Source organism: Herpailurus yagouaroundi, unplaced genomic scaffold (assembly GCF_014898765.1).
Source record: "Herpailurus yagouaroundi ecotype Mexico unplaced genomic scaffold, PumYag 199, whole genome shotgun sequence".
Taxonomy (NCBI): domain Eukaryota; kingdom Metazoa; phylum Chordata; class Mammalia; order Carnivora; family Felidae; genus Herpailurus; species Herpailurus yagouaroundi.
In genome coordinates this window covers 10,957,177-10,981,106 of record NW_024412430.1, presented here as the reverse complement: position 1 = coordinate 10,981,106, position 23,930 = coordinate 10,957,177, and the positions used below count along the sequence as shown (strand labels likewise).

Below are 23,930 nucleotides of genomic sequence, written 5' to 3'. Positions count from 1 at the left end.
AACAGAAGCTTGATCGACTGAGCCACCGATGCACCCCTAGAATATGGTATTTTTGATTGGGAAATCATAGAACAGCATGAGCTCTCACACTTGGGAAATCAAGCAAATTTGGAAAACTTAGGACAGCAATCCTCATCTGAGGTACTACCACCCCTTGGGGGGAGTTTAGAACTGTTGGGATCTATATAATTTGCAGAAGTTTTCAAGGAGTCAACACTTGTTGATTCCTCACTTAGTATAAAGCTACAGTAATCAAGACAATGTGGTACTGACATAGGGATAGACATATAGATCAGTGAGACAAAACAGAATCCAGACACAGACCCCCTATATATAGGAAGATGATTTTTTACAAATGTCCTAAGATAATTTAATGGGGAAAAATAGTTTTTTTAAAAATGGTACTGGAACAACTGAACATTCATATATAAAAGAAAAAGAACCTCAATCCTTACCTCTTACTATATACAAAAATTAACTTGAAATGAGTCAGAGACCTAAAGGTAAGAGCTAGAGCTCTAAGACTTCTAGAAGAAAACACAGGAGAAAAATCTTTGTGATCTTGGGCTAAGAGAAGATTTCTTAAACAGGACACACCGAAAAACAGAAAGCGTAAGAGAAAAATTTGATAATTTGGGCTTCTTCACACCAAAAAACTTCTATCCCTTGACACACACCATTAACACAGTAAGACAAGTCATAGGTTAGGAGATAATAGCTGCAAAGCATGTATGTGCTAAAGGACTTATTACTGTGTTGTAAGAATTGTCTGTATCTTTTAGGTATAAGACAAATAATGCACTAAAAATAGAAGCAAAAGATTTGAACACTTGATTAAAGATGACATATGACTGGCCAATAAGCACATGAAAAGGTACTCAACCTCATTAGTCAGTCATTAAGGAAATGCAATGAGTTAGTTCTACAACCCCATTAAGATGACTAAAATTAAAAAGACTGGAAATTCCATGTGTCGACAAGGATGCAGAGTAACTGGAACTCATACATTGCTGGCAGAAAAATCAAAATGATCCAGCCCCTTTGGAAAACAGTTTGGCAGTATGATGGTTAATTTTATGTGTCGAACTGGCTAGGCCATGGTATCCAGATATCTGGGCAAACACTATTCTGGATGTTTCTGTGAAGGTGTTTTCCTGGTGAGATTAACATTTAAATCAGGGGACTTGGGGTAAAGCAGATTATCCTTCATAATGTAGGTTAACCTCATCCAACCATGTGAAGGTCTGAATAGAGCAAAAACGGACCTTCCCTGAACAAAAAGGCATTCTGCCGGTAGACTATCTTTCAACTTGAGTGGCAACTCTTCCCTGGGTCTCCAGCTTGTTGGATTCTAGACTTACCAAGACTCCACAATCACATGAGCCAAGTCCTTAAAATAAATCTCTTTTTCTCTATATATACATATCCTGTTGGTTCTATTTATCTGGACAACTTGAATATAGGCAGTTTCTTACCAGTACATATATATCCCACTCCTAAGGATTTACTTCCTTAAAAATGAAAACAAATGTCTACACAAAGGCACAAAATAATGTGAATATTCTTACTAGTTTTATTCATAATAGTAAAAAATGGAATAAGGCCAAAATGAGCTGGTAAACAAATTGTGTATGTCTATATAATGGGATAAAAATAAAACAATAAAAAAGAAATACTGATCCATGCAACAATATGGATTAATCTCAAATGTATTATAGTAGGTAAAGAAGACATAAAATGTTATATACCGTATGATTCCATTTGTATGACATTCTCCAAAACAGCAAAACTAGGACAGAAGACAGATCCGTGGTTGTCAAGGGGCTGAGGCTGAGGGGAGGGGATTGACTGCAAAGTGGTAGAAGGGAACTTTTTGGGGTGACATATCTGTATCTTGGTTTATGCTGAAGGATACAAAACTGCATACAGTTGTCAAAACTCATAAAACTGCACACATTACAAAGACAATATTTAAATTATTTGAGAGAGGGGTGGGGGAGAGGGGCAGAGAGAGAGAGAGAGAGAGAGAGAGAGAGGGACAGAGGATTCAAGGCAGGCTCTGCGCTGTCAGCACAGAGCCTGATGCGGGGCTCGAACTCACAAACAGGGAGATCATGACCTAAGCCAAAGTCAGACACTTCAACTGACTGAGCCACCCAGGCTCCCTTGAATTTATTGTATGTACATTATACCTCAATTATTAAGAAAAAGGTTAACAGTTGCTAAATAAGCATTATGAAAACTGGAAATACTTCCCTATGTGCCAACAGCCATTGAATTTTTTAGGCCTGTGACCTGCCCCATCCCAATGAATTTGCCTTCTTCAGTATCAACAGAACAGCCCTTCATCCATACCCCTCACGAGGCATAAAACATGTCCAAGTCAGGGACCGTAGAATTGGAAGAAATAGGAGCTTGCTCAAGCTGGCTTCGGTATACATGGATTTACTAACAAGGACATGGATATTTTATGAATTTTGAAAGCAGGGAGTATAGCTGGCCTCTGGAAGGTCTGAAACAAGAATTGACATATCTCCTGTCTTCCTCAAGATCCAACGGTCTCTCATATCCGTCTCTTTCCTGTCATATCTGCCTCATGTTTCTTCTCTTTTTTTGTTCTGGAAATAAGAGCCAAACAAGCTGGCCCAGACCCTTCTGGCTTCCTATCACTTTATAAAGTCTTACACCCAAATTCTCAGAATTTCAAGATTAACTCATCTTGAAGTCTATTTCACTATGGATTCTGAGCTCATATTACAAGGCTCAATGTCCAGTGAGCAAGAAGGGGCTGGCTTATGAGACAATGCTCAGGGAGGTAGATATGGAGCTGGGGAGACACGATCAGCCTTCTGGCCTATGAGGCCCAACCTGGACTGATAACGAGCTCATACTATTGGCCCTTAGCTTCTTGCAATTCCCAAGGAATCTAGCCATGCTAATGCCTTGGTGCCTTTGCATTTGCTGTTCCTTTTGCCTAGAAGGCTCTTCCCATAGACATTCACAAGGCTGGCACCAGCACTTCATCAGGCCTTTGCTCAAATGGTCAGGACTTCCCTGACTGTCCTATCCAAACACCAACACCTCTGTCACATTCTTTGTCATTGCTTTATTTATCCTTGAAGCACTGTAAAAACCTTATTCATCCTTGGAACACTGTAAAAAACCTGACATGAAGATATACATCTACTTGTTAATTTATTTTTTTTCTCCACTAGAATGTAGAAACTAGAAGCTTCATGAGAGTAAGAACTGTTATGTCCCCTACTAAATCACTAAGACCCTCAGTATCACAGAGTAAATGTTCCATAAATATTTGTTCAATAAAGTATTGATTTTTACATACCTATTTTAATTCAGTGACTATTATCACAATCTATTTACCCCCAATGATAATATCCCATGGTGGGTATTCCCTACCATGTCTATGGTATTTTGAAGACTTTCAAGTTTGACACTAGGGTTTTTCCCCCCCATCTCCTCAAATTCTGTTAGTTCTCAATAAAAGACTCAACTCAATTCCTCTTGACTATTTAATTACATTCTGTCATTTTTAGCCTGGCTTTAGGGAAATCCATAAGATCCAAATGCTCTTACTAGAAAGTTCTATTTCCAGAGGCCCAGCAATGCTATTGTTCTCTTTGCAACTTGGCCATGTCTCTTGCCAGCATGGCACCTTGAGTTTAAGCTGCTTTAAACCCACCTACAGGACGTTTTGCACAGGGACTTGTAAACAAAAGATGCTTAACAAGTACTTGCAGATTGAGACTTAATGATTGATCATTTAGTAAATGGGAGTGAAAAATAAAAACCTTTGTTGCAGACAATTTAATAATAGTGAACATACGGTATTGTTGCAGGTATCGGAGACTGGAGCCAGAAGAGATAAACAATACATAATCCTTAGACCTTGCTAAGGGATAGACTCTTCAGTGCAGGAATTAGGACATCCATATAGCTATTTAGAATAGCCAAATTATGGAAGCAGCCCAGTTGTACATGAATAGATGAATGGATAAAGAAGATGAGGTGTATAGAATACAATGGAATATTACTCAGCCATAAAAAAGAATGAAATCTTGCCATTTACAATGACATGGATGGAGCTACAGAGTATTATGCATGCTAAGTGAAATGTCAGAGAAAGACAAATACCATATGATTTCACTCATATGTGGAATTTTAGAAACAAAACAAATGAGCAAAGGGGAAAACAAAAAGAGAGGAAGAAAGACAAACCAAGAAACAGACTCTTAACTATAGAGAACAAACTGCTGGTTACCAGAGGGGAGGTGAAATGAGCAATGGGATTAAGGAGTGCACTTGTTGTAATGAGCACTGGGTGTTGTTTGGAATTGGTGAAGTGCTATATTGTATATCTGAAACTAATATTACACTGTATGTTAACTATACTGGCATTAAAATTAAAAAAAATTTATACAGTGGAAAAAAAACTTCTTAAAAAATCCACACAGGTAACTAATAAGGCAGATTATAAGAGGGTACTAAGAGAAAAAAAACTTTCAAAGTCAAGGAGGATAGAATACAACAGATTCTAGACATGTGATGAGACAGGTATTAGGAAGGAGGTAGCATATAAAAAAGGCCTTGAAAAACAGAGAGGAGAAATATCTAGAACTGAATTAGAATGTGAAAATTACATGTGAAAATATGTAGGTGTGGTTAAATCAGTATTTGGAGGAAAATTTTGGCTTTAAATACATTTATTAAGTAACAACATTTAAAAATAAATGAGCTAAGCCTACAAATGAAAAAGTTAGAAAAGGGGCACCTGGCTGGCTCAGTCAGTAGGGCACATGGCTCTTGATCTTGGAGTTGTAAGTTCAAGCCCCACACTGGTTGTAGAGAATACGTAAAAATAAAACCTTTTTTAAAGTTTAGGGGGAGAAAAGCAAGCCCAAATTCACAAAAAGAATGAAATAATGTGGAAATCAATAAATTAGAAAACTACAAACCAAAATTAAAAAAACTTAACAAAGCCAAAAGATGGTTCTTTGGAAAGGTTTCATAAGATAGGCAATCTGCCAAGACTGATGGGGGTGGGGGGGGGATTCAAACAAAACAGAATGAAAAAGGAGAAATTACTACAGACACAACAGAGGTTCCGAAATTTAAAAGCGTAGAGGATGTTTTGACAGATGGAGATGGCAGGAGGTGCCCCAGGAATAGGACACAATGAGAATAGAGCCGGGGGGTGGGTGTGTTTGGGAAACTGCAACTAATCCGTCTAAGTAGAGGACATTGGGGGTGGTGGGGGGTGGGCTGTCTGTTGAAAACTGTGAAATAATGCTGGCTGGGAAGCCAGGGTCCTAACGGTGAAGGCTTTGGAAGCTAACTTTATTCTGTGAGTAGTGGAGAGGTAATTCTATTCTGTGAGTAGATGGGTTTTGAGCTGGGGTAGGTAATGAGAGCTGTGTTTTAAGAAGATGCCTAGTTACAATGATTCAAATGCCAGTGACTGCAATTATTTGGGATGGAAAATGACAAAGGTCTGAACAGGGCTCTGGAAATGGGGCCCCAGCAAACAAGAGGTGGGGAGTGAGGGAGGAATCGATACAAACTGGTGAGTGACCAGAAGTATATATGGGGAGGGAACTAGAGCAAGATGGTCATCCTCAAGATAACAGCTTCACATGGAGGTTGGACTGCAAAGGAGAGATAAAGAACTTGGTCGAGGAGTTGAAAAAGTATAGCTTCTATGTTTTTCCTTGTTTGCAAAGCATTTTTCATCTTATTTGATCCTTACTGACCTGTGAGATAGGCAGGTAAGAAAGCCTTGATTTGTGCCGGCCACATGAACCAACAGGACCACTGTCAATTTTTCTACCATGTTGGGGTAAGAGGGTGGTCCATTTATCTGGAAACATCAGTTAAAGGAAGGACTCATGACAAGGCACGTGCAAAACACTTATCCTTCATTTGGCTCCCTGCTGCCTGAACTTTGTTCTGTGTTTGGTGAGTTCACCATTTCATGAGTCCCATTGAAAAATGGAGACACCGGCTTGCCCAGTTTCCCGGGGTAAGTTGGAGAAAAAGGCACGGGACCAGGGCTCTGCCCACCAGGCAAATGTGCACACAGAGGTGGACTCGGGAGCTTGTGGGGTGAAAGGAGAGGACGGGGAGCCCCCTCTCTCTGCAGTGGTGGCAGAAGAGGTGGTGGCTACATGGCTGAGTACCTGACACGGGGGTAGCATCAGGGACCGGATGGTGGGTCCTGACACAAAAGCTGCACCTCATTGTACCTCATGGAGAGCTCAGGAGAGATGGCATTTTCTCGTCAGACCGGTTCTGAGGCTTGGCCTTGCATGCTGTTCCAGGAAGCTAAGCCTTTATCCCAGCTCCTGGTTCTCCCCTCAGTTCTGAGAGTTGTAGAGAGTTGTATCCAGTAAGTTTTCTGCTTGGTCAGCCAGCGTCTAAGAACCCTGGCTGATACACTGTCACTGTTCTACTTTGCTTTAAACCACCCATGCGTGTATTCCAGTAGCTAATCTTAAAACCAGTTGAAAGCAAGTCCTCTAACAGATAAGCAAGCTGAAAATAGGAAAAGTTTTATTTTGATTAGCTCCCAATTTATAAGCTTTCTAGATTTATTAAAACTTAGGATATTGCTAAGCGAAACGAGGAAGGATATAAAATAGCACGTAGGCTGTATTTTTCTGTTACACACACGGGAAAAGATTACACCACACTGTTAACAGTCATTATTTTGGGTTAGTAGGACAATGAATGACACTGATTTCCTTCATTTTGCTTATACGGTTTATAAGTTTTCTACTATAATTCTTGTGTGATAAAAAGTTATTTTAGAACATCTAGAAACTTGTCTGGTTTTTTGTGCAGGTATGCCAATCATTACCTTCCATCGCTGTTCCTGTTTCAGGAACAGCTTCCTTCTCTTGGTCTCAGGTCCCATGAGGGAGGGATTCTTGGGGAGTAACCTCCTGGCCCTTCCGGCCCCGCCCCAACATTCACCCCTCCTCATGGGAGGGGGTGTGTCCCGAGTGACCCAAATGCGGGCGGAAGTCCAGAGCTGGCCCAGCTTCAGCCCTTCCCCTGCCTCACCTCTGCGTGCCCACTGTGGGCTGTACCGCAACCTGCTCTCTGCTCCCAGGTGGGCTTCTCAGGCTTGCACTGTCCCTGCCGAGCCAGGGCTGAGTGTGCGAGCTGGTCCCTGGCAGCTGCACACCCAAGGCACAGTTTCCAACTGGCTGTATCAGTAACAGAGCTCCATTTGTTTCTCATCCGGTTCCAGAGTTGGGAGGGGAATTGAGGGATGTGAGTTAGTAGCTCCAGACACACCCAGGCACCCAGGGACCTGCGATCAACGCTGTTTCTCCTGTTGGCACCCTCCATGCCCAAGTCCCCGGACACAGGGAAACAGGGTGGTAGGCAGCCTGACTCCATGGCCCGTGACTGGGGAGAAGATATCCAGCCCCCAGCCCCACCCCCGATGAGCTGCCAGTGGGCCTGCAGCCTCTTACCCCGCTGCTTCCTCAAGAAACGCATCATTACTTAATATTCAGAACCCCTAGACAGGATTCTGTGCCGTAGTAACAGCAGTAAAAAACCTGTGTCATCAAATAAAAATATCTGAAGCTGGGCCCTGAGGTTTCATAAGCAGCAAGACATTTTAATGGGATTATAGATCTTTTTGTTCAGAAAGCAGGCACTGTTCAAGCCTAGAAAGTTTATCTGTTGATCTTAACCTTTCCCTTCACACAAAGTAAATGAAAAGAAAGCAAATCATGGAATCTCAAATCTGCAGTTGTTCCTCGGCTATTTTATTGTTCCTTGCCTCCCTCAGATAAAATATCTAAGATTCATAAACTGTTACTCTTAAAATCAAGCCATAAAAACACACCCGCCTTCCCAAGAGTTTATCAGCATTCTGCAAAGTAGCTGGATAGGGCGAGTGTGCTTAAAAACTACTGTAAAATAGATGACCGAATCCCAAATATTACACATAATCTCCATCTGACGGGTTTCAGGGTAGACACTAACCAAAGCCAATCACTTCTTTCTTGGGTTTCCTGACAACAGTTTCCTCAAATTTATTCTTAAGTTGTAACTCAAGGTCATGAAAGAAACCGTTTATGCATATCATTAAACAGAAAGGCAAACCTCAAACAAGCCTTAAAAGTTGGCTTCCTTCATGTACCAGAACGTGTGCTGTGAAAAAAACATAGAGACTTGAGCACACAAAAATACACAAAAACAGGATAATAATAGTGAGTGTCTACAAATCTTCAGATAAAATGTTTCCAACAGCACTGTTTTCTAGGAAATCAAGCCAGATGCACTGAATGACCAATGCAGTTCGCCAGGAGTCCTTTGAATAGAACGGACAGGCTGCAGAGCAGGGTTTTGGTGCCTGCCTCTCCGGGAGTAGGTGCATGAGGGTGATAAAGAACGGGCTTGAAGGCCAGCACCGTGTGGCTGGTGAGCCTCAGGTGTCGCTACCCAGGCTGGGGCCACACTGCTGGCCCTGCTGTGGGTCTGAATCTTGCAGCGCCCCTCTGTGCACTCGGCCAGAGCTGGAAGGTACCTCGATGCCCTTGTTTACGGGGGTCTGGACAGATGAAGGGCTAGCAGTCGCCTGCCAGGAAGTAAAGAGGATGGGGCCAAGCCCTTTCCACTGGTTACTCCCAGTTCAGCCACTACTTGGCCTTGCGGTTTCTCACCAAGGGAAGGGAGATGGGAACAAAATTAGGAACAAAGTTATCCCAGGGACTGGGTCAGCATTCGTGAATGCGTTTACCTTCACAAGGAAGTTACAAAGAACACTTGAAGAAGCTGCCCTTAGACACCCAGAGGTCAGGACATAAAAGTAACATTTCCAGTTATTCAGCAATTGTTACTATAAACCTTACTATTGGCCAAGTTTATATGGAAACACGTTTATAAACATTTTATACAAAATGCGCATCTATTTTAAAGACAAACTGATCAAATACTTACCAATGGGGAAGTACCTGCTATCTGTTCAGCCATTTCTCTTTTCAACCTATCTGTCCATTTCGCAGTAGCTAAACATTGTTTTTAAAGCCACATACGGGCTCTCCACTTAAGAGCATGGACCACCCATGCTATCATAGAGGTCTACAGTTTTAGCACTCCAGATGTACTTTGGAGGTCTGAAGCTTAGAGAAAGGACAATTCGACAAGTCTAACTCCTGACTCTCTGCTCTATTCCTCATCTGTGCTGCCTTTGTAAAGCACTTGATCTACCAAAGTTCAAGGCATCCCTATGGATTAATGAATCTAATTTCTAAAGCCATGATGCTTGATTAGCATATTCTTTAGTCCAGAGCTCTCCTTAAAGTTCTGGGCTTGTATATCGAAGCACCCACCTTACACCCCTCCAGTTAGGCCTCCCAGACACCTTAAGGTCAGTGCCTTCTTCACTCCCTGCCCACACTCCCAGCTGAGTCATTTTCCATATTACAGCCCTTATTTATTTCAGTGCCCGAAAACCCCATCCCTCCTGGGAACGGCATCTGCCGTGTCCTCACCCTTCGCACCCAGCACGTCCCCAAGCCCTGATGACTTCACCTGCTAAACACCTCTCCAATCCGAGCTCTTCTGCCAGCAGATTCCAAATCACCACCTTCCCCTTGGAGTTCGGGAATGTGCTCCAATGGGAATCACCTTCCATTCTGCAAAATGTTTACACATGTGCTCTCCCTCTTGGCCTCTTTCCAGTCTACTGTCATAGAGAAAGCACACATCTGATCGTGTCTTTTCTTTATCTGAAACATTCTTACTGTCCTCAGAATAAAGAGAAGCCTGGAGCTCCGGTCTGACCCGGCCCTGGGGATGCGTCCAGCCACCTGACATCCACTGTGCCCTCTGCACACCTCCTCCTGTCCCAGGGCCCTGGAGCTCCTTCCTCTCACCCCCTCAGCTACTTCCTCACACAGAGAAGTCCTTCTTGAGTGACCCTGACAGGACCAGTGTCCCTGTGACACACAAGTAACAACAGCAACGACATGCTGTTTTGTGTGAATGCCTGTCTCCTGTGCTGGATTCTGAAGCGCCCTGGGGAGAGGCGCTGCGCGGGCCCTGCTTGGGTCCTGCCCGGGCTCGGCACAGTGTGTGTGCACAGTAAATGGGGACCGAGCCTTCTGATCACAGTGGTTGAGGCCTGTGTCTCTCAGGATCATCCTCATGCCACCCAAGTGTTGGTCTTCAGGGCCTCAGGGTATCCGTGGGAACTTCCCATGTCCCCCAACAGATGCCCCAATATAACCTCAGGGCTTAAAAGGTGGGGGGAGGGAGGTATTCTTTTAATGTGATTTATTTAATGATAGTGACAGCAGGTTGCATCCTTTTGCATGTGATTAATGGAAATCAAAGTGATAATCAAGATTTTAACTGCAACAGCTTCAGTCTAAACTGAGAAAAAGTCCAGAAATGGAGAAAGCGGGAATGCTCTTTCCCACAGTCTCTACTCCCAGGAATAAACAGAAAGATGAGCGTTCAAAGGCAGTATGAGATAGTGGTTATATGTGCATAGATTCTGGACCCTGGCTACCTACTGGCTGTGTGATCTTGGGTAAGTCTCTTGACCTCTCTGTGCCTCAGTAGCTTCCTCTGTAAATTGAGGATAATAAGAGCGTGCTTTCGAGTGTTGTTACAAGGATTAAATGAGTTAATGTCTGTTAAATGCTTTCAACAGTATCTGATGTTACTTATAGTGAGCAACACATAAATATTTGCCATTTTATTATTGTTGGGTGTTTTTTAAAGCTGCTTTACAGTATTCTAGCTAAAATTGCTATATTTTGGTCAGAATGGGTCTCAGCTAATGCTTACAACTAAGATGTTAAAAACTGAAATATGCACTGGCTTGTTTTGCTGTACATAGAACTATTTCTAATGAAAAATATTCTGAATGCATAACCTTGTTGGTTCAGATAAAACAAACAAAATGCCTGTTAGTAGAAGCTTGTTGGCTTCTTAACAGAGTGTGACAAAAATATTCCTCAAATATGCATGAGTAACCTGTTCTGTATCTAGTGAATTCACAAGCATATACCTCGTTTACCTTTGATATATAAAGTAACAAAATCACATTCAGTGAACTGAAGTAGACAATGAAATTAATCAGATACCTTTGATATATAAAGTAACAAAATCACATTCAGTGAACTGAAGTAGACAATGAAATTAATCAGAAAAAGTCAAATGAAACAAATTGCCACATAAAAGCACAATGTATACCTACATCTATCCTTGAGTTGTGAAGAGTTGATGTTAAAATTATAAAAAAGAAAGGTACTTTATTATAAAAACAGTCAATTAAAATATTTCCAGCTGTATATACACCTATCCCTATGGCCAAAGAATTCCACTCTTAACTATATATGTAAGAAATATGAATGAATACAGAAAGACATATACAGGAATATTCATAGCAGCTTAGTTCGTGATAGCCAAAAGCTGTAAATAACCTTGATGTTTATCAATAGAATGGATACACAAATTGTTGTACATCAACAAGAAGAACATACTACCTATGCATATAATAACATGGATATATCTCACAGATACTATGCCACTTCAAAGAATCTGAATTTAAAAAGTACATATGTGCTTTATTAATCAAGTTCAAGAATCATCAAACCTGATAAATGATGACAGAAGCCCTAAGAGTGGTTCCCCCTGGGGAGGTAGTAACAAATAGGGACTGGGAAAGAGTAATATGAAATCTAAGGGGTGCTGGCTATCTTCTACATCCTGATTTGGGTGGTACTTTATACATATCTAAAATTCATCAAGCGATAAAAATGTGGGTATTTTATGCTTTTTAATGCATGTGTTTTCCTTCTATTATTAAAAAAAAAATATCTTCCTGGCTATTACTTTAAATCATGACCAATTGTATTTTTTTAAAAAAATTTAATGTTTATTTATTTTTGTGTGTGTGAGAGAGAGAGAGTGAGTGAGTGGAGGAGGGGCAGGGAGAGAGGAAGACACAGAATCTGAAGCAGGCTCCAGGCTCCGCGCTGTGGCACAGAGCCCGATGCGGGGCCCTAACTCACCAATGGGAGATCATGACCTGAGCTGAAGTTGGCTGCTTAACCGACTGAGCCACCCAGGTGCCCCTGATTGTACTTTGATTTAACAAAATTGGCTGTGCCTTCAGTATTTCATGTGTCGCTAGAGAACTGGCAGAGTACTCTCCCTACATATACACTAAACCAAGAATAATAGACTGAAATGTAGCCCACTCCTCCCCACCCCCCCCCCAAACTCAAAGGCTGAAACCCTTAATCCTCAAGGTAACTATATTTGGAGACAGGACCTCTATAAGTAATTAAGGTTAAATGGAGTGGGGCTCTAATCCAGCATGGCTGATGTTCTTGTAAGAACAGGAAGAGACATCAAAATGTGCCCCCCCAAGATAAGACCATGTGAGGACACAGCCAGAAGTGGATGTCTGCAACTCTGGGAGAAGGGTCTCAGAAGAAAAACCAAACCTGCTGTGTGACACCTTGGTCTTAGACTTCCAGCCTCTAGAGCTGTGAGACAATCAATCTCTGTTGGTTAAGCCACTCAGTGTGTGTTATTTAGTTAAGGCAGCCCTAGGTGACTAATACACCAGGTGAAGCCTTCGAGAGAAACCCCAGGAGCTTGGCATAGGCCCTCCGGTGTCAGGGTCTGACTCCGGCTGTGAGCAATCTAAAGCTAGTCAGAGCTAGCAGGGCGAAGACAGAAGGGATTGTGTTTAGAGCAAAAGGCACTTCTGCAAGTAGAACAGGGTGTGTGTTTCCTGTGGTCATAACGTGGGCTCCGCAGAAGCAGCCTGCTCGAGCTGGAGGACGAGAGGTTTAAAACTACGCATGTAACATGACTGCACACTTCCCGGAATAGCTAGAGCGCCAAACCGACGGGAGGATGCCAGTGCCGACAAGGATGAGGGACAACGATAACTTCCATGAACTGTGGTCAGGAGACGACATTATTAAGACCGCTGCGGAAAACTGACAACATCTCTAAAACCCAAAAATGCACCTACTCTGACTCAGCAATGCCACACCTACAGAAATGAGTGCATTCGTGCAGAAAAATAAGTGTACAAGCATGTTCCCAGAGAAACCACCCAGCTGATCTTCAAGGCAAGAATGGATGTGTCAACTCTGTATATTCACACAATGTGTTACTTATGAGCAACAAAACGGAATGAAACACCCATACATACAGCAACATGGTTAACTCTCTACTATTGAGCATAGAAGTCAGACACAAAAGGTTACATACTCTGTGATTTCTTCATGTGAAGTTAAAAAGGGGTAAAGTTGCTTTATGGTGCTAGAGGGCAGAGTAGTGGTTACCTTGGTTACCTTGGGGTGCTGGTTGATATTGACTGGGGAGGGGTGAGAGGCAGCCTGGGGGTGGGGCGGAAGGCAGGAAGGGCAGGAAATGTTCTGTGTCTTGATGGCTTTTCAAATATGTGAAAATCAAACATACTACACTTGAGATTGCTGTTCTTCACTTCTGTTCAAGTAATACTGCAACTTTTAAAAATCAAAAATCAGGTAGGAGTTTGGAATTTTAATTATTACACAGGACTGTATCATGTGATTAATAGACTGGATTTAACTTTTCACCACTTAAGAGTAATTGGGAGATCTAAGGGACCTGCCCGAGATTTTCTTCCACTAAAGAAGAAATGACAGGTCTGCTAGGTGGAGAGGAAGGAGTCCTGCAAGAAAAACTGGAGAGACGGGTTGCTCTCTCTCCACGGTACTGAGCCCTGCCTGTCAGTAAACCTGTTAAACTCAGAGAGCAGTTGCTTTAATTCAAGATGCCCTGAACAAGATGGTGTTTTTGGAGACTGCCAAAGTTATTTACTTAGGTTTCTGTTAACTATTGAATTGCCAAGATTAACTCTGATGTGATAACACGGGAAGCACGGTTGAGGCTGACATCAACAGTTTACTGACCTGTGTCTAGGTTACTTTCCAAAAAACATTGCAGAAGACAGACATCCCCAAGCTGAGCCCAAAGATATCAACAGTAACGACTGGCTCACATTATCCAGCTAATGGCTGTAACAGACTATAAGTACGGCTTTTAGCTAATATAGCACTTTGCTAGATAATACTTAGACTGGCTAATTCCTAACGATCAGCCTATTTCCAAGAAGTTACAGTTCTGTAAATGTTGAAGTGTGGGTGTGCCCTTACTTCATTCAAAGATTCTACTTTAGCTTTTGTTTTGAGTGGCTTCTACTTAAAGGTGGCAGTGTGACCACATATATTTTTATTCTTTTCCTCTCGGGACCCCACTTATATAAGTACAAAGGCATAGATGAGGTATAAATCCACAAAGAGAATGAAAGCAAGAAGATCCACAAACAAGAGATTTCAACATATTTCTCTGGAATTGACTGGATTGTAGTATCCTAGCAAAAGATGGAGGTAGAGAAGACTCTGGAGACAGGAGATTCACTGTAACAGACAGTTAGATCCCAGACCTCTGCTACATGCCACACACATGTGATCAGAAGCCACCTGCTGGCATTTGGAGATTCCTTCTTCTCAGCGTCTGCTCAAGGGAGCCCAACCTAAGACCTCCACAAACCCTACCAATTGGTACAGACTTCTGACCAGCTTCAGTGTCACAGCCTGAACATGGATGGACAATCAATGATAACCAGACATTTGCTAGACACGTCCTGCATGGGAGGGGGGGGGGAGGGAGCCATTCACTTGTTCACAAGCCTGCTGTAATGGCCCAAGTGGAAGAAAGGAAGAAGGGCAGGTGGGTCATACAGGGAGGAATCACACTTAGAAAGAAGAAAAGGTAAGGTTCGCTGTGCAGATAACATAACGAACCAAACTATCATCCTCTGCCTTCATAAACAGTCTCTTGACTTCATCAAGGGGAGCCTCCTTCTACTCAAGAAACTGGAGACAGATGGGTAATTACCTCCCTACCACCTTGCTGCACCCCTCTGCCTCCACCCACTAAGGGTCATTTTGAAAAAGGTCTTCGCACTACCAGTAAGTAGTATGTTGTATCTCACCCGGAGCAGCTCGGACGTAATAGGGAATGAAACCCTGAGCCCCTCAGCCTATCTGCTTCCCCAGACAAGCTTCAAGTACTTCACGTGACTTCTAACACCAGCTTCACCTTCTGTCTTAGAGGCCAGACAGCATCTACCAGAGCTGTAATGGTCTGTGCCAGGCTGAAAGCATACGTTATGATTTATTTCACACCAGCCGTGGATCTTTTCCCCAGGTTACAGAAAATTAATATATTTGGGCACACTAAAACAGTGCTTATTTGAAAGCTGACCTAACTGCTCCTTTCCTTAACAAATTTTACTAAAGGGCACATTCTATTAATAATTTTGGTTCCAATTTTCTAGCTTGTTCCTTTCTTCTTACCCCTTAAACACACACACATAGAGTTTCCTCATCATAGAGCACAGAGCAACATATTCATCAAAGAATATCTGGAAAACTAGCGAACGTGTTGTTCGTATAACATGCTGTTATAATTCCACAATCCAGTTTCTGTCCACTTCATTTGAGAAGAAAAATTTCAATGTACACATTTCCTAATCATTCCACTCTCAGGCCTATACTTATCCAGAAATAAAACGGGAGGCGCTTGGCTGGCTCAGTCGGTGAGGCGTCTGACTTCAGCTCAGGTCATGATCTCACGGTTCGTGGGTTCGAGCCCCATGTCAGGCTCTGTGCTGACAGCTCAGAGCCTGGAGTCTGCTTGGGATTCTGTGTCTCCCTCTCTCTCTGCCCCTCCCCCATTTGCACTTTCTCTCTCTCTCAAAAAATGAATCAACATTTAAAAAAGAAAGAAAAAAATCGGGAGCTGTGTTCAAGGCTTTGCTGTTCAGAGATGTGCAGGATTCCTTGATACACAATAGGGCAACACAGACGAAAAAATAAAGTACATTCTACCAGGTTCTCTTTGTTCATAGACAAAGGCACAGAGTTCTGCCCCCCCCCCCCCAGTTAAATTTTTGAGAACATGCAACAAAAGGCAGGGCTTCTTTTTAAAAAAATTTTTTTTCAACGTTTATTTATTTTTAAGACAGAGAGAGACAGCATGAACGGGGGAGGGGCAGAGAGAGAGGGAGACACAGAATCGGAAACAGGCTCCAGGCTCTGAGCCATCAGCCCAGAGCCTGACGCGGGGCTCGAACTCACGGAGTGCGAGATCGTGACCTGGCTGAAGTCGGACGCTTAACCGACTGCGCCACCCAGGCGCCCCAAAAGGCAGGGCTTCTGACAGCTGAGGCACAGAAGCCTTCAGCCTCCAGAGCTCAGGGTAGTGACAGAAAGCCCCAGGGACTAAAGCTAAATGTTTGGCCATTCTGGTTATTCTCCAATAAGCCCTTTTGATGCTGAAAGGCTGATTTTCTATTGAGTGTTTGTTTTCCCCTTCTTTCTTCCCTGACATTCTTTTCCTTTTATGGTTAATAACAGGGGTGGGGGTGGGGGGGGGGAAGAAAACTCCTAGGCATGAAGTTTAAAGCCCTTAAATTTAATTACAGGAGTTGAGTCAGTCATTCCCCAAAGTTTGCTAGAGAATAGGTGGGATTTCTTTAAAAAGATGGGAAAAATAAGATACACAGAAAAGCAACAGATTTTCTCATCCCCACTGATTCAACAAACATGTACTCCGCATATACTCTATATGTGTACGTATGTGCATGCTGTCCATATGCTATTATCCTTCCCAGTGCTAAAGGAGGTGAAAAAAAAATGTAGGTGGGCGGATGTACATTTTGGAAGGACAGGAGAGAGAAGGAAGAAAGTGGGCACGCATTTCTGTGGTCCAAAGGGAACTGTGGTTGCTTGCTAACAAGCAGAACAACGTGTTGTGAGCATTTATGTCAGGAGTCAGGGAGCTAAGTTCCATGGGACAAGTCTGGCCCGCCGCCTGTTTCTGTCCTGCCTGGGAGACGGGAGAAGCTTTTACATTTTTAGAAGGTTGAAAAAAAATGAAGAAAGGAATCAAAATTTTGTGACATGTGAAAGTGATACAAAATTCAGATTTCGGCAAACATGAATAAAGTTTTATTGGAATACAGCCACACTCGTTGGTTTACATATTGTCTACGGCTGCTTTTGCACTAAAACTGTGACAGAGACCCGTATGGCCCACAGGACCTATTTACTGTCTGGCCCTACACTGAAAATGTTTGCCAACCCCTTGGTTAGAGGAGGGAGATGTCACTTCTGCCCAAGGTCATTAAGAAGGAAGTGACACGTCTACCTCACTTTCCTATAGCCCTTTATATCTTATTTGACCCTCCCAGCAGCTCTGTATACGAAGAGGTAGGAAAGGCAGGTTTCATCATCCTCCCTTTTACAGCTGGGGAAACTGAGTTTCGCTCGGCCCAATCTAGAGACTTGTTCAATATTGGCAGCTGATTGATGGCAGCATCATATGATAGTGTCTGAACCTTTCCACCCCATGGTGCTGAGATTGGAAAAACACACACACACACACACACACACACACACACACACACACACACACACACGTGGGACAAGGGCATCATAAAGAAGGGAGGCCAGCTGGGTGAGTGCGGTGAGGGGCTACCTCAGGGCCCCAGGGCAAAGGAGACTGGCACCAGGAACTGTCTGGGCCCACGAGTCAGCAAACTAAGTTCCAGAGGACAAGCCCACTGCCTGTTTATGTCCTGCCTGGGTGTTGGGAATGATTTTACATTTTTGGATGGTTGGGGGGAAAAAAATCAAGAGAGGAATCAAAATTTTGTGACATGTTAAAGAGATAGGAAATTCAAATTTCAGTCTCCATAAATAAAGTTTTTTTGGAATGCGGCCCTGCTCATTGGTTTACACACTGTTGTAGTGCAAAGGCAGCCTGAGACGGTACATGTCCCTGGACCTGGGGTGAGTGCCCTCATCCGGTCTTGTAGTCACTGAGAGAACATCCGGGAGCCTCAGAATCCTGTCTGCTGCATAAATCCTGTCCTGATGAAGTTGAAGAGTAAATGAGACTATCAGGAGAAGCAAATGAGTTAACCGTGTATACTACTCAGCACAACGCCTGGCACTTTGCAGTTGTGATGTTACCTTGTTGTTTCATTCACTGCTTGGGTAAGGTGCTGAGCATTTATTTATTTTTTTTTAACGCTTTGTTTATATTTGAGAGAGACACAGAGCATGAGCGGGGAAGGGGCAGAGAGAGACGTAGACAGAATCGGAAGCAGGTTCCAGGCTCCGAGCCGTCAGCACAGAGCCCAATGTGGGGCTCGAACTCACAAACTGTGAGATCATGTCTTGAGCTGAAGTCGGATTCTGAACTGACTGAGCCACCCAGGTGCCCCTGGGTGCTGGGCACTTTAAAACAGGGATTGACAGGGGTGCCTGGGTGGCTCAGTTGGTTAAACATCCGACTTCAGCTCAGGTCATGATCTCATGGCTCATGAGTTCGAGCCCCGCGACAGCTCAGAGTCTGGAGCCTGCCAGACTCTGTGTCTCCCTCTCTCTCCCAAAAATAAACATTAAAAAACAAATAAATAAAGCAGTAATTAATATGTACTTATATTAGACAACTAGAGAGCCATAAAGGATGAATTCATACCTGAACATAAAAGATCAGGCTAGACGTTCATGCTCCCTAATACTATGGAAACGTTCTATCTGTGGAACAATTTCTAGCTCCTTTAGGACAAAATTCCCCTAGGCATTAGCTCAGGGGGAAAAAATTCGTGTACTTTCAAGTTATTTGGAAGAGAATTGGGTGTAAAAACTATTTTCACATCAGGGAAGAAATATATTAGGTTGCAATTGAGAATTAAGTAATTGAAATCCCGGGGCTTGGTGGCTGCAGCTTGGGAAAGAGGCAGGAAGGCAGAAGGGGAGGAAAGAATTGTAAGGAGAGATTAGGCAGGCCAGTGAGTAATCAGTCCAACGGTGAGGTCAGGGCCCAGCGCCTAGGCGTGGTGTGCACAGCCCAGGAAAGCCACTAAGATTTGATTCTGCTTTCCATTTTCCACACTAATAATTTCTTCTTTCAGAAATAAGACATTGACTGAAAAATAAAGTTTCCTCTTAGGACTACTGTGACATTGTACGTGCACACCGCCCGATGTCTAGGTATGCTGATGATCTGAAAGAAATAAACGCTAAACTTCTGACACAGAATCATTTCACACCATAAGAAAAAGAAGCACTCTTTTTGATGGATGTAATACAACAGAACAGTGTTTTTTGAACTACATGTCAGAACCCATTAGTGCTGAAATCATTTTAATGGGTTGCCAACCATATGGACTAGAACAGAACAAAACAGAAAATATCAGAGTGTACCATACATAATAAAGGACAAGCACTGTTGAGTGAAACCTCTGTGTTTCAGTGATAAGTGTGTGCGTGTGTGTGTGTGTACATATGTGTTTGCATTTAGTCATCTGTATTGCCAGGCTGTGGTGTAAATTGTATTCTCAGTAGGGATCATGGTCCAAAAAATTTTAAAGCCACCGAAGAAGAGTGTGATCACTTCAGGGAAGTCCGCTATAAGAATCCTAATTCACTGAACAGTCATGTTAAGGGCTAATTATTCCTGATGAGTGGGAATGTTTTCAATGTCAAACTCTTCCTCTGCATTTAAAACATACTACAATTGACAGGAGGAAAAAGTATGCATAACTTGTCAAGTATACCTGGTCTTTAAAATAAGGTGTATCTGACAATGAATACAGAATTGATCTCAAGATACAGGATGTATTAGAAATCAGAAACATGAATGATTACGTTATTCAGAATGATAACTAACCAACCCCTTTATGAAATAAATGGGGACTGTATGTTTTACACGAGTTGATTTACCAGGGAGCAGAAGAGAAAGGGGCTGGAGAGGAAACTTAGTGAACAGGGATGGTATTACTACCACCCAAAAATTAGATTTTGGAAAAAGATTTAGTTTGACTCCATAGAAAGCTCCACGTTGCGAGGCATTCTCTCAATTACTTTCTTCTGAACACCCGAAAGCAAAGAGCCCATTATCTCCAAGATACCAAGAGCTGAAATCAAGCAATTCATTACTGCTGGTTGTGACGACAGATGATTTTAAAGGGAGAAACCATGTCAAAAACATTTTTCCCAGTAAGCCTGAAGATTTCATGAAAAGGAGGGGTAGGCAGATTACCTGAAAAAAATCTGGGGAAGAGAGCCTGAAATGATCACCATTGATATTACACAGGAATGTGTATGGAGGTCACATGATTGAAAAAGGATGGATAAATGAATGAATGAATACATGCATACATTCACGAAGGAGGCCACACTTTTAATACCAATGTAAGTAAATATTTCTTCACAGCTTCCTATATTGGATGTCCTTATCCAAATAATTCAGACGTGCTGGGTTGTGAGATTGTGAATATACACCTATAGGAACAACTGTTCTTATGTAAATGGGCACACAGGGCTTGGGACATAGTTTGTAGTGGCAGCATCATACAAGCATTTAGGAAGTACTATAGTTTGGGGCGCCGGGGTCGCTTCGTCGGTTAAGTATCTGACTTTGGCTCAGGTCATGATCTTGTGGTTCGTGAGTCTGAGCCCTGTGGGGCTCTGTGCTGATAGCTCGGAGCCTGCAACCTGCTTCAGATTCTGTATCTCCCTCTCTCTCTGCCCCTACCTTGCTCACACTCCGTCTCTCTCTAAGATAAATAAACATTAAAATAAAAAAAAGAACTACTATATTTCAAACAAGTTAGAAATTAACACACCAAATGTGGCCTAATGACGAAAAAGACTCTGAAGTCAAAGGAGCCGGTGAAACAGTGGAATAAACAATATCATACAGTGTGAGAATAGAAGGATGTCATATTTTTGAAATTGCTAATTTTTACACAATACGATTTTAACTATAAGCAAGTAAGTTAAAAATTGAATACAAGTATACATTTCGCCCTTTATCTGTATCCCTAAAATGTGCTTTTTTCAAGTTGATGTAAAGCCTTTTAAAAAACCATCTCATGGGACAACTGGGGACCACCTTATCATCGAGGGTACCTTATACGTGGGCATATATGGTGACCTGCATCCCACATAACCGAGGCTCCTCGCGGTCCGCACGTGAGTGAACCAGATTGCAGGTAGCTATTGCAATGCCTTAAGATCCCTAAATTAAAACACCAATAACTGCTATCGGACTGATTCTTATCTGTTACAAGATTCTTTACGCTCTGTCTGTTCCATGCCGAATGAAGCCCTGCTTCACGTCTCCTCAGCCCCCTTCTCGGCTCTGCGGGACACTTCCCATGCACACTGACAAATCCCCAACTCCAGCCCACTCTGCCTTCTGCTTATCCACCCCAGGGCTTTCTCTGGTGCCTCCTGGGCTTGCTCAGGCCATTACTGGCACCCCTAAAGTGCTGGGGATTCAGCATGTCTGGTATCACATGATGGATGAACATCCTGGTTTCCCCACCACTTGCTGGACAACGATAAAGTGCATTCTATGCTATCCCAGCAGAACCGAGCCTCCATTGCCCACAATGGTAATCTGCTCATCAGCCCACCTCTTACTGGCTTTCTTTTCTTCCCGGTCTCATTTTCTCCACTCTCTCACTCATGCTTCTTGGGATCACCTCCCCACTAAAACTACCTGCACCCAAGCCCCTGTCTCAGGCCCCGCATGCATAAGCTACGTCAGCGTCATGTGGTGATTTTGTGTCCTCTAAACCAGCTGTCTGCACAAGTCAAGGTGGATGAGCTTTACCCTCATTCTTTCCACCTGGATTACTTACATCTTTGGAAATGTCTCATCTATTCCTTTCCCTAAGTACTTGATGATCCCTCACTGATGCAGAGAGTATTTCTGGGGGGCTGTAGGGTATGCCCAGATGGACAAAACATGGTTCCAGCCTCAAGGACTTGAGCAATGGGACATGAAAGAGGAAGGAAGAAAAGCAAGCCTATAACTGAAGAGGGACTCAGACTGTGGAAGAGCCATGTGGCAGTTCCAGGAGAGGGACAATCTGGAGCTGACCAGAGCTTCATCACTACCCAGACGGAGCCAGTTTTCAAGTTTTCCAGCTTCAATGTTAGCTCAAGGACACCTGTCTTTTTTTTTTTTTTAATTTTTAAATGTTTATTTATTGTTGAGAGAGACAGAGACAGAATGCGAGTGGGTTAGGGGCAGAGAGAGAGGGAGACACAGAATCCGAAGCAAGCTTCAGGCTCCGAGCCATCAGCACAGAGCCCAATGCAGGGCTCGAACTCACGAGTTGTGAGATCATGACCTGAGCTGAAGTTGGACGCTCAACTGACTGAGCCACCCAGGTGCCCCAACCTGTCTTTTGATAAACCCAGCACTGACTCACACACAGGTCAGCCCAAACATGGCACCTGCTGGTACAGCCTTATGGGAGACTGACTGAAAGGCAAAGCAACGCACTGCCTTACACGTCCTTTAAGGATCCCCAAGCGACTGCTCCACCTATGAGGTACGATATGACACAGCCTGGTGAAGCAAGGAAACCCATGAGGCCTCCCTGCTGTTCCTTGATCATGCCAAGCATGTCTGGCTTAGGCCTTTAGCTCCTGACATGCTCTCTGCTTACAAGGTCCTTCCCCCTAATAGCTGTATGGCTCATTCCTCTACTCATTAAACTCTCTGCTCAGGGCCTTCCCTTAACACTCTCTATAAAATAACAGCACCCTCTACATCGTCACGCTCTAGTGTCTTCCCTACTTTATTCTTTATGGCACTTACCATCCCCTGACATATTATATATATTAGCTTATTTATTTTTTAATCTCCCCCCACAAAAAGGTCAGCGATAGCAGCAACTTTTCCCCCTCACTGTACCCCTTGAATCTAGAATAGTTGTCTGGTCTAGAGGAGGGGTTCAAGGAATGTTTGTTGAAGAAATGAATAGATTCTTTCATCATTAGAACACCCCAATCATCACTCAACCACAGATGAAGTGCTATAAACTCATCCAGAATCACGACAGCCCCAAAACTCAAAAGCTTAAAGGATACATAAGTATTTTGTGAAACGAAATTTTTTATAAAGCTTCAACATATATAGCAGGTATGAATAAATAAAACTTCTTTAATTCTATCATAAACTTGTATGGGCCATGGAATGTAACTCATTCAATGTCTGCGGTGTAAATCAGAAAGAAATCCCAGTATTTTAGATCTTAGATACTATCCCTAGCTTACTAAAAAAATAAATTTATTCATGTATTCATGTGACAAATATTTATTGACTGCTTATGATGAGTATGGTGTTGAGTGAGGTGCTATATTTGATTTTTCTTTTGAAAAATCGACTTCACGCTCCCCGGTAAAGCCATATCCTCCCGTTACAGATAGAGAAAGCCCATCTTTTAGAAAACACTTGCGTTTTCCCCCCCATTCTTTTACTATATGTTTTATTGATTTAAGTCAGCAATCCCTCAGGGAGAATAGTCACAGGAAATACTTCAGGTGGAGTATTTTTTTTTAATTAGCTAATTTTAAAGGTAACCATTTTTCGCTCTTCATTGAGTTTAAGGGAAACGGGATTTAACACTGTATTTAACAACATTAAATGCCCACAATTACAAAAATCACACAAGTAGTTGTCCAACTCTGCTTACATAGGGCTAATTGGCTCCACTATAAATTCACACTCCCCCAGTGCAGTGGTCCGCATAGTTGGGGGTAAATCTTTTGCTCGCCCCTAACTGACTCACTGCTACATTTCCACAAGGCATATTCCAAGTTGTCATTTTGCCCATGGTCTCAACCTGCCCACCTCTGACTTTATTTAGGAGACTGTGGCCAAATTATTCTCTTTCCACCTGAAAGCTCCCATGCTTCTGTCTCAAGAGTCCTTCCTCTGCCCTCCTTCAGGATCCCCCCACCTTCCTGAAGATTCCATTCCATTAGTTTAGAGTC

At 42.8% G+C, this 23,930-nt stretch overlaps 1 protein-coding gene across 6 annotated transcripts in view; it reads right to left on the bottom strand.

Moving 5' to 3' along the window:
* The window catches only part of APBA1 (amyloid beta precursor protein binding family A member 1), a 206,170-nt gene that overhangs the window by 177,522 nt on the left and 4,718 nt on the right, over positions 1-23,930 (bottom strand). The window lies entirely within an intron of this gene.